Raw genomic sequence first — 11,560 nt, forward strand, 5'->3', positions numbered from 1 at the left:
TAATCCAACGAAATTACATTTTTCAAAAACTTACAACACTTTCATATACCTACACATTTGACTTAATCCTCTTTTTACCCCATTAATCACATGAACACTTACATACATGACATTTTAACTTATCTTTTCCTTTATTCCATTATAACAAACATTAACATTCAAACATAAATTCCCTAATTACATAATTTCTCTAGTTTATCTCTTACAAACATGACTTGTAATTCTTTCAAGCATTTCATCAAGCATCAAATGTGCATAAACCCATTTCAACTACTAATATCCTTAAAATCATCATACATCCAAATATCATTACTTACGACAACATCAACAATTTACACATAAACTTTCTTCTTTACAAATTAACTAAATTTCATAAACATCTTCATTGAGGCGTTTCATCAAACACCTAGAGTGCATGACTTGATTCTAGACTATAAACATCACCAAATTCACAATATTCATATCATACACTCAATTAGCAAGTTCATTCATGAACTTACATCCAACATCAATAAAGATTCATTTTTACTCATACACATGTGTATACTTACAACATACAACAACTTATAAGCTTGAGATTCATCTAAAACACCCAATTTTAGTGATACTTAGACATAGAAGTTCATACCTTATCTTTAGGGATTTAAGAACCCTAATTATGCACAATGGAGAAGAAATAGAAGATTTACAACTTGCTATAGTGATTAAGGCACACTAGATTTCATAAATTCCTAATTGCATGCACTAAATTCTTCCAATTGAAGGTTCTCCTTCTTCCTCTTGCTTGGGTCGCCACTTACACACACACACACACACACACACCTTATGTGTTTTAATTTGCAACTGATAACAAAATTCTGCATTTAACATCTTTTTATTAAATTAACTTTGCTTTATTTGCACTTTCTACCCTCCCCACCAAAACTCTATTATAGGAGGTCCTTAAATCTAAGTTTGCATCTCTAGTCCCTTCCAACTTAACTAACAAACATTAAATATTATCCATTTATTATACAAAATCATACCATCAATATATATATATATATAACAATTTTAAATTACATAAAATATTACCTTAAATAATTGGGATGTTACAACTCTCCCCCCGTTGGATTGTTCACGTCCTCGCGAACCACTCTTGGTGCAACGATGGATAATACTTCATAATCCATTCCTCGGGTTCCCACGTACATTCGGAACACTTTCTAAATTGCCATAACACTTTTAATAATGTCACTGACTTATTTCTTAATTGCTTAACCTTTTGATCCAAAATCTTTATGTGCTTTTCAGCATATCTTAACTTATAATCGACCTCAATCTCATTTAATGGAACATAAGTTGATTCATCCGCCAAACACTTTCTTAATTGTGACATGTGAAACGTGTCATGTATTTTACTCAATTCATTGGGCAAGGCCAAACGGTAAGCTACCCGACTTTCGCGACTATCTGAAATGGTCCCACAAATCTTGGACCCAATTTTCCCCTCTTTCTAAACCGAATTATACCCTTCCACGGGGAAACTTTAAGCATTACCTTATCACCCACTTGAAATTCGATCGGCTTCCTTCTCTTATCCGTATATGACTTTTGTCGATCTTGTGCCGCTTTCATTCTTTCACGAATTTGATCAGTCATTTCGATTGTTTGTTGTACTACTTCTGTGCTTCCTAATTCTCTTTGACCCACTTCACCCCAACATATTGGGGTCCTACACCTTCTCCCATACAACATCTCATAAGGCGCCATTTCGATGGTAGAATGATAACTATTATTGTACGAAAATTCAACTAGAGGTAGATGAGTATCCCAACTACCACCAAAATCAATGACACACGCCCTCAACATATCCTCAAGAGTTTGGATAGTTCGCTCACTTTGACCATCTGTTTGTGGGTGAAACGCGGTACTCACATAAAACTTGGTGCCCATCTCTTCTTGAAACTTCCTCCAATATCGAGAGGTAAATCGGGTGTCACTGTCCAAAACAATGGAAACTGGCACTCCATGCCTTGCAACAACCTCCTTCATATATAACTTAGACATTGCTTCCGACGATGAAGCTTCTTTTATCGCCAAAAATAACGCACTCTTAGTCAATCTATCAACAATAACCCAAATGGCGTCATGTTGTCGAGGGGTCTTAGGCAACTTAGTCACTAAATCCATCGCGATGTGCTCCCATTTCCATACCGGTACTTCTAATGGTTGAAGTTTACCATACGGCATTTGATGATCGGCTTTCACTTGGAGGCAAGTAAGACACTTATGAACATACTTTACTATATCTCTTTTCATTCCTAGCCACCAATAGTCTTTCCTTAGGTCTCTATACATTTTCATAGCGCCGGGGTGAATCGAATACTTAGATTTGTGAGCTAAGTCAAGGAGCTCATTTCTAACACCACTTTGTAAAGGTACCCAAATTCTTCCATATCTAAGCTTTAGACCACGGGAATCTACCATGAAATCATTAACTTCCCCTTTGATCCTTTCCTTCCTCACGTTTTCAGGGGTTAACACTTCATCTTGTGCTACTCGGATACTATCGAATATTTGTAGTGATATTACCATGACCAAACTCGTTACCTTAATCGGTTGGTGGCTCAACTTCCTACTAAGAGCATCCGCCACCACATTAGCCTTCCAGGGGTGATACAAAATTTCACAATCATAATCTTTCACCAAGTCTAGCCCTCTTCTTTGCCTATCATTCAAATCTCTTTCGTCGAACAAGTACTTTAAGTTCTTATGATCGGTATAAATATAGAACTTTACACCATAAAGATAATGACGCCATATTTTCAGAGCAAAAACCACGGCCGTTAATTCTAAATCATGGGTGGGATAAGCTTTTTCATGCGTTTTCAATTGACGAGAAGCATAAGCCATGACCTTCCCATTTTGCATTAGCACACATCCCAAGCCTTTCTTAAAGCATCGCAATAAACCGTCATATTCTCATTTCCTTCCGGTAAAACTAGTATAGGAGCTTGAACAAGTTTCTCCTTAAGGAGTTGAAATGCTTGTTCTTGTTTTTCTTCCCATTTCCATTGCACGTTCTTACGAGTTAAATTAGTGAGTGGGGTGGCTATTCTTGAAAAATATTGTATAAGCCGTCGATAATACCCCGCTAAGCCTAGAAAACTCCTAACTTCGGTGGGATTCATAGGCGGTTCCCATCTCATTATCGCTTCAATCTTTGTCGGATCAACACAAATACCCTTCTTATTAATGACATGTCCTAAAAATTGAACTTCACGAAGCCAAAATTCGCACTTAGAGAACTTTGCAAACAAATTTTCTCTCCTTAAAGTTTCTAACACTTGTCGTAAATGCACCGCATGCTCCTCTTCCCCCTTAGAATACACTAAAATATCGTCAATGAATACTATCACAAACCTATCGAGCATTGGTCGACAAACCCTATTCATCAAATCCATAAACGTGGCCGGAGCATTAGTTAACCCAAAAGGCATAACCACAAATTCATAATGACCATACCTCGTGCGAAAAGCCGTTTTAGGGATATCCTCTTCCTTCACCTTTAATTGATGATAACCCTACCTTAGATCTATCTTTGAAAGGAAACATGCACCTTGTAATTGATCAAACAAGTCATCTATCCTCGGCAATGGATATTTATTCTTAATAGTGACCTTATTCAATTCACGATAATCGATACACATTCTCATTGTTCCATCCTTCTTTTTCACAAACAAAACCGGAGCTCCCCAAGGTGAGCTACTAGGACGTATAAAATCTTTATCTATCAAATCTTGTAGTTGAATCATCATTTCCCTCATTTCCGACGGAGATAATCGATAAGGTGCTTTGGCAATTGGCGTGGCTCCGGGAATCAACTCTATTCTAAACTCTACTTCTCGATCGGGAGGAAAACCGGGCAATTCATCCGGGAACACATCCGAAAACTCATTAACTATCGGTACATCACTTATTCCAACAACTTTCTTCGAATCATTTATCACATGTGCCAAAAATGTGCAACACCCATGGGACAAAAATCGTTTAGCTCTAGCATACGTGCATATAGGAATAGCACGTCTAGCCCGTTCCCCATAAATCCAAATAACCTTCCCACTTGGTGATTGAACTAATACAATTTTCTTACGACATAGTATTATTCCTTCATTGTCATCTAGCCAATCCATACCTACAATTACTTGAAATTCTCCCATATGCATGGGTATTAAATCTATAACAAACTTTTCATCATCCAAAATAATTTCACACCCCTTAATTACACTATATACCATAACGGTTTTATTGTCCGCTATCTCAACCTCTAAAGGATGCTCTAACATACTTGGGGTCATATCAAAATGTTCACAAAAAGAATAAGAGACAAACGACCGCGTAGCACCGGAATCAAACAAAACATGCACAGGTAAAGAGTTTACAATAAAGGTACCTGACACCACATTTTGGGATTCCTTAGCTTCGAGAGCGGTAATCTGATGAGCTCGGGCTCTTGGTCGGCTATCACTTGTCTTTGGTTCCGTTTTAACTTCCTTCTTAACACCACCACTTGCCAAATCTTTCTTATACTCTGGACATTCGGCTTGAAAATGACCCTTTTCAAAATAATAATAACACTGTTTTCCCTTCTTAGGACATTTGGCGGCTCTATGACCCGGTTTTCCACATGAATAACAATCAGTAGTACCCACTTTACACTCGCCCGTATGATTCTTACCACACCTATTACACGTCTTCACTTCTTTACCACCACCCTTCCCCGGCGTGAAACCCCCTTTTGATTTGTGCGAGAATTCGGAATTAAACTTACCTTTCTTCGGGCTCATACTATGTGATGTGTGCAGCGGTGTATACGAAATAGATTATATTTTACTACGAAATACTATTAAATACGATACAATTTACACAAGTTATTTATTTATTTACAGATGAGATATACCTAAACCTTGCTACAACACTATAGGCAGTGTACCTAATCGTAGAGTAGTATAGTTTTTAGCAAGTCCGGTTCGTTCTACAGGGAGCTGGCTTATTTTACACTATATTTATTTTACAACTATATTTATATATATATATATATATATATATATATATATATATATATATATATATAAGTATTATTATTATAAAAGGGGGTTTTACCGTTTAATGACTGGTTTGTCGATTTTAAGTCTTATATCACAGTTAAAACCTAATGCAAAATATTAAATATAAATATAACTTAATTTAAAGTGTAAAGTAAATGACGATAAATAAAAGTGCGATAATTAAAAGTGCGATAATTTAAAGTACGATAAATAAAATGACGGTAAATAAAAGTGCGATGAGATGTAAAATAAAGGAATTATGCTTATTTAAACTTCCATGATCATGATGTTTGACGTGTTGATTTTAATTTCTTACCATGGGTTAATTGTCCTTTGTCCTGGATTATTCGATATGTCCATCTGGTTTTGTCCATAATAGTCCATCGGTCATAATTATAAAGTGCGAGGGTCTTCGCCAAATTAACCTTATATCCGAAGTCAAATATTCCAACTAATTGGGGACTTAAACTATAACAAGGTCTTAATACTTTGTTTAATGAATACACTAGGTTATCGACTGTGTGTAATCCAAGGTTTTAATACTTTGTTAACAATTACACCAATTACCCTTGAATGTAATCCACCCCTGTTTTTGATTGCTTAACATGTTGGAAACATTTAGTCATGTAAATATCAATCTCAATTAATATATATATATATATATATATATATATATATATATATATATATATATATATATATATATATATATATAAACATGGAAAAGTTCGAGTCTTATTTAAACTTCCGTAATCATGATGTTTGACGTGTTGATTTTAATTTATTACCATGGGTTAATTGTCCTTTATCCTGGATTATTCGACATGTCCATCTAGTTTTGTCCATAATAGTCCATCGGTCATAATTATAAAGTGCGAGGGTCTTCGCCAAATTAACCTTATATCTGAAGTCAAATATTCCAACTAATTGGGGACTTAAACTGTAACAAGGTCTTAATACTTTGTTTAATGAATACACTAGGTTATCGACTGTGTGTAATCCAAGGTTTTAATACTTTGTTAACAATTACACCAATTACCCTTGAATGTAATCCACCCCTGTTTTTGTAGTGACCCGAACTTTTCCATTTTTATATATATTAATTGAGATTGATATTTACATGACTAAATGTTTCCAACGTGTTAAGCAATCAAACTTGTTAAGACTTGATTAAATGAAATAAGTTTCATATAGATAATTGATCACCCAAGTTGACCGTCGATTCATGAACGTTACAAATTTGTAAAAACTACATGTTGTGGTATATATAGACATATATATATATATATATATATATGGTTGACATGAGATTATGATGAGTAAGTATCTAACTAAGTATATTAACAATGTGTGATATACATAAGAAATGAGATTACTAAGTTAAGAAACTCGAAATGATATATATAACGATTATCGTTATGATAACGTCTACTAAATACATATGTATCATATTAAGATATTGATACACTATATTTAACATGATAAAATGATATTTAAATGTATCATTAAGTGTGTTAACAATGAACTACATATGTAAAAACAAGACTACTAACTCAAGAATTACGAAACGAGACTTATATGTAACGATTATCGTTGTAACGATATTTTAATGTATATATATCATATTAAGAGATATTCATACATCATAATATCATGATAATATAATAATTTAACATCTCATTTGATATAAAAACCATTGGGTTAACAACATTAATTGAGATCATTAACTTAAAGGTTTCAAAACAACACTTACATGTAACGACTAACGAAGACTTAACGACTCCATTAGAATGTATATACATGTTGTGTTTTGATATGTATTCTTACACTTTTGAAAGACTTCAAGACACATATCAAAATACTTCTACTTAACAAAAATGCTTACAATTACATCCTCGTTCAGTTTCATCAACAATTCTATTCGTATGCACCCGTATTCGTACTCGTACAATACACAGCTTTTAGATGTATGTACTATTGGTATATACACTCCAATGATCAGCTTTTAGAAGCCCATGTGAGTCACCTAACATATGTGGGAACTATCATTTAGCAACTAGCATGAAATATCTCATAAAATTACAAAAATATTAGTAATCATTCATGACTTATTTACATGAAAACAAAATTACATATCCTTTATATCTAATCCATATACCAACGACCAAAAACACCTACAAACACTTTCATTCTTCAATTTTCTTCATCTAATTGATCTCTCTCAAGTTCCATCTTCAAGTTCTAAGTGTTCTTCATAAATTCCATAAGTGTAGTTTCATAAAAATCAAGAATACTTCCAAGTTTGCAAGTCTACTTCCAAGTTTGCAAGTCTACTTCCAAGCTTTCTAATCCATTCCAAGTATTCATCTAAGATCAAGAAAGCTTTTTTATTTACATAAGGTTATATTTCTAATTCAAGGTAATATTCATATTCAAATTTGATTCAATTTCTACAACTATAACAATCTTATTTCGAGTGAAAATCTTACTTGAACTGTTTTCGTGTCATGATTCTGCTTCAAGAACTTTCAAGCCATCCAAGGATCATTTGAAGCTAGATCTATTTTTCTCATTTCTAGTAGTTTTATCCCGAAAACTTGAGATAGTAATGATGTTCATAACATCATTCCATTCATACATATAAAGCTATCTTATTCGAAGGTTTAAACTTGTAATCACTAGAACATAGTTTAGTTAATTCTAAATTTGTTCGCAAACAAAAGTTAATCCTTCTAACTTGACTTTTAAAATTAACTAAACACATGTTCTATATCTATATGATATGCTAACTTAATGATTTAAAACCTGGAAACACGATGAACACCATAAAATCGGATATACGCCGTCGTAGTGAAACCGGGAGCTGTTTTGGTTTGGATAATTAAAAACTATGATAAACTTTGATTTAAAAGTTGTTCTTCTGGGAAAATGATTTTTCATATGAACATGAAACTATATCCAAAAATCTTGGTTAAACTCAAAGTGAAAGTATGTTTTTCAAAATGGTCATCATGATGTCGTTCTTTCGATGGAAATGACTACCTCTTTAGTAATTGACATGTAACTTAAATTTCCGACTATAAACCTATACTTTTTCTGTTTAGATTCTTAAATTAGAGTTCAATATTAAACCATAGCAATATGATTCACTTAAAACGGATTTAAAATGAAGAAGTTATGGGTAAAACAAATTGGATATTTTTGATCTTTTTAGCTACGGGAAATGTTTAACAAATCTATACAAATCATATCCTAGCTAACTTATATTATATTATACATGTATTCTAATATATTATGTAATCTTGGGATATCATAGACACGTATGCAAATGTTTTGACATATCATATCGACCCATGTATATATATTATTTGGAACAACCATAGACACTCTATATGCAGTAATGTTGGAGTTAGCTATACAGGGTTGAGGTTGATTCCAAAAATATATATACTTTGAGTTGTGATCTAGCCTGAGACGTGTATACACTGGGTCGTGGATTGATTCAAGATATTATATATCGATTTATTTCTGTACATCTAACTGTGGACAACTAGTTGTAGGTTACTAACGAGGACAGCTGACTTAATACACTCAAATCTTTAAAACATAATAAAAATAGTTGTAATTATATTTTGATCATACTTTGATATATATGTACATATTTGTATAGGTTCGTGAATCGATCTGTGGCCAAGTCTTATTTTCGAGGAAGGAAATATCTGTGAAAGTGAGTTATAGTCCCACTTTTAAAATCTAATATTTTTGGGATGAGAATACATGCAGGTTTTATAAATGATTTACAAAATAGACACAAGTACGTGAAACTACATTCTATGGTTGAATTATCGAAATCGAATATGCCCCTTTTTATTAAGTCTGGTAATCTAAGAATTAGGGAACAGACACCCTAATTGACGCGAATCCTAAAGATAGATCTATTGAGCCTAACAAACCCCATCCAAAGTACCGGATGCTTTAGTACTTCGAAATTTATATCATATCCGAAGGGCGTCCCGGAATGATGGGGATATTCTTATATATGCATCTTGTCAATGTCGGTTACCAGGTGTTCACCATATGAATGATTTTTATCTCTATGTATGTGATGCGTATTGAAATATGAAATCTTGTGGTCTATTGTTACGATTTGATATATATAGGTTAAACCTATAACTCACCAACATTTTTGTTGACGTTTAAAGCATGTTTATTCTCAGGTGAATACTAAGAGCTTCCGCTGTTGCATACTAAAATAAGGACAAGATTTGGAGTCCATGTTTGTATGATATTGTGTAAAAACTTCATTCAAGAAACATATGTCGATGTAATATATTTCTATTGTAAACCATTATGTAATGGTCATGTGTAAACAGTATATTTTAGATTATCATTATTTGATAATCTACGTAATGCTTTTAAAAACCTTTATTGATAAAATAAAGGTTATGGTTGTTTTAAAAATGAATGCAGTCTTTGAAAAACGTCTCATATAGAGGTCAAAACCTCGCAACGAAATCAATTAATATGGAACGTTTATAATCAATATAAGCGGGACATTTCAGTTGGTATCCGAGCGTTGGTCTTAGAGAACCAGAAAATTTGCATTAGTGTGTCTTATCGAGTTTGTTAGGATGCATTAGTGAGTCTGGACTTCGACCATGTTTTCTTTAAAAATGATTGCTTAACATTTTTGTTGGAAACTATATATTATTAACATGTAAATATTATGTGATATATTAATCTCTTAATATGTTTGATATTGTGTGATAGATGTCTACCTCTAGCACAAATCCCATTGACTCACCTAATAATAACGAAGAGTCGAATATATATTGGCAAGATTCACAAGTTCCCGAAGAACCGGAAGAAGAGGAAACGGAACCGGAAGAAGAGGAACCGGAAGAAGAGGAACTGATAATGCTAAAAACGAACATATATTTCATAGCATTATTCCTCAAGAAAGACAAGCTTTTAGTTGCAATTGTTCTATTTACAAGTGATATTCGTTTAAATAATAAAAGGTGAAGACAAAAGACAGATTCGACGAATTGAAGACGCAAACGACCAAAAAGCTCAAAAGAACAAAAGACAATTAAAAAGGTTCCAATTATTGATAAGAAACGTCTCGAAATCACAAGAGTACAAGATTCAAAACGCAAAGTACAAGATATTAAATTGTACGCGAGGACGTTCGAAAATCCGGAACCGGGACCAGAGTCAACTCTTAACGCTCGACGCAACGGACTAAAAATTACAAGTTAACTATGTATATAAATATAATATAATATATAATTAATTATATTAATTATATATATATTATATATATATATAAAAAACCGTCGGCAGAGAAAACTCCAAGGGCTGAGCTGTAAATACTATCTCCGCGACTCGCGGAGTTTGAGGAGCATTTTGCCGCGAGTCGCGGAGCCCCAATTTTCAACTCTGGCTATAAAGCCAACCGAATTCTGATCAAATTTCATCATCTTTTTCTTCCTCTTCATACGTAAAATTTATATTTATATTTATAATTTATATTTTAATTTTAATTTTAATTTTAAATCCTAATAATAAGGGTATGTTAGCGAATGTTGTAAGGGTGTAAGTCGAAATTCTGTCCGTGTAACGCTACGCTATTTTTAATCATTGTAAGTTATGTTCAACCTTTTTATATTAATGTCTCGTAGCTAAGTTATTATTATGCTTATTTAAAACGAAGTAATCATGATGTTGGGCTAATTACTAAAATTGGGTAATTGGGCTTTGTACCATAATTGGGGTTTGGATAAAAGAACGACACTTGTGGAAATTAGACTATGGGCTATTAATGGGCTTTATATTTGTTTAACTAAATGAAAGTTTGTTAATGTTAATATAAAGATTTACAATTGGGCGTCCCTATAAATTACCATATACACTCGATCGGACACGATGGGCGGGGTATTTATATGTACGAATAATCGTTCATTTAACCGGACACGGGAATGGATTAATAGCCACTAGAATAATTAAAACAGGGGTGAAATTACATTCAAGGGTAATTGGTGTAATTGTTAACAAAGTAGTAAAACCTTGGTTTACACGCAGTCGATAACCTGGTGTATTCATTAAACAAAGTATTAAAACCTTGTTACAATTCGAATCCCCAATTAGTTGGAATATTTAACTTCGGGTATAATAATAATTTGATGAGGACACTCGCACTTTATATTTATGACTGATGGACTGTTATGGACAAAAACCAGACGGACATATTGAATAATCCAGGACAAAGGACAATTAACCCATGGGCATAAAACCAAAATCAACACGTCAAACATCATGATTACGGAAGTTTAAATAAGCATAATTCTTTTATTTCATATTTAATTTCCTTTATTTTATATTTAATTGCACTTCTAATTATCGCACTTTTATTTATTGTTATTTAATCGCACTTTTAATTATCGTACTTTTTAATTAACGCAATTTTA

The sequence above is a fragment of the Rutidosis leptorrhynchoides genome, chromosome 2, assembly GCF_046630445.1.
Source record: "Rutidosis leptorrhynchoides isolate AG116_Rl617_1_P2 chromosome 2, CSIRO_AGI_Rlap_v1, whole genome shotgun sequence".
Taxonomy (NCBI): Eukaryota; Viridiplantae; Streptophyta; class Magnoliopsida; order Asterales; family Asteraceae; genus Rutidosis; species Rutidosis leptorrhynchoides.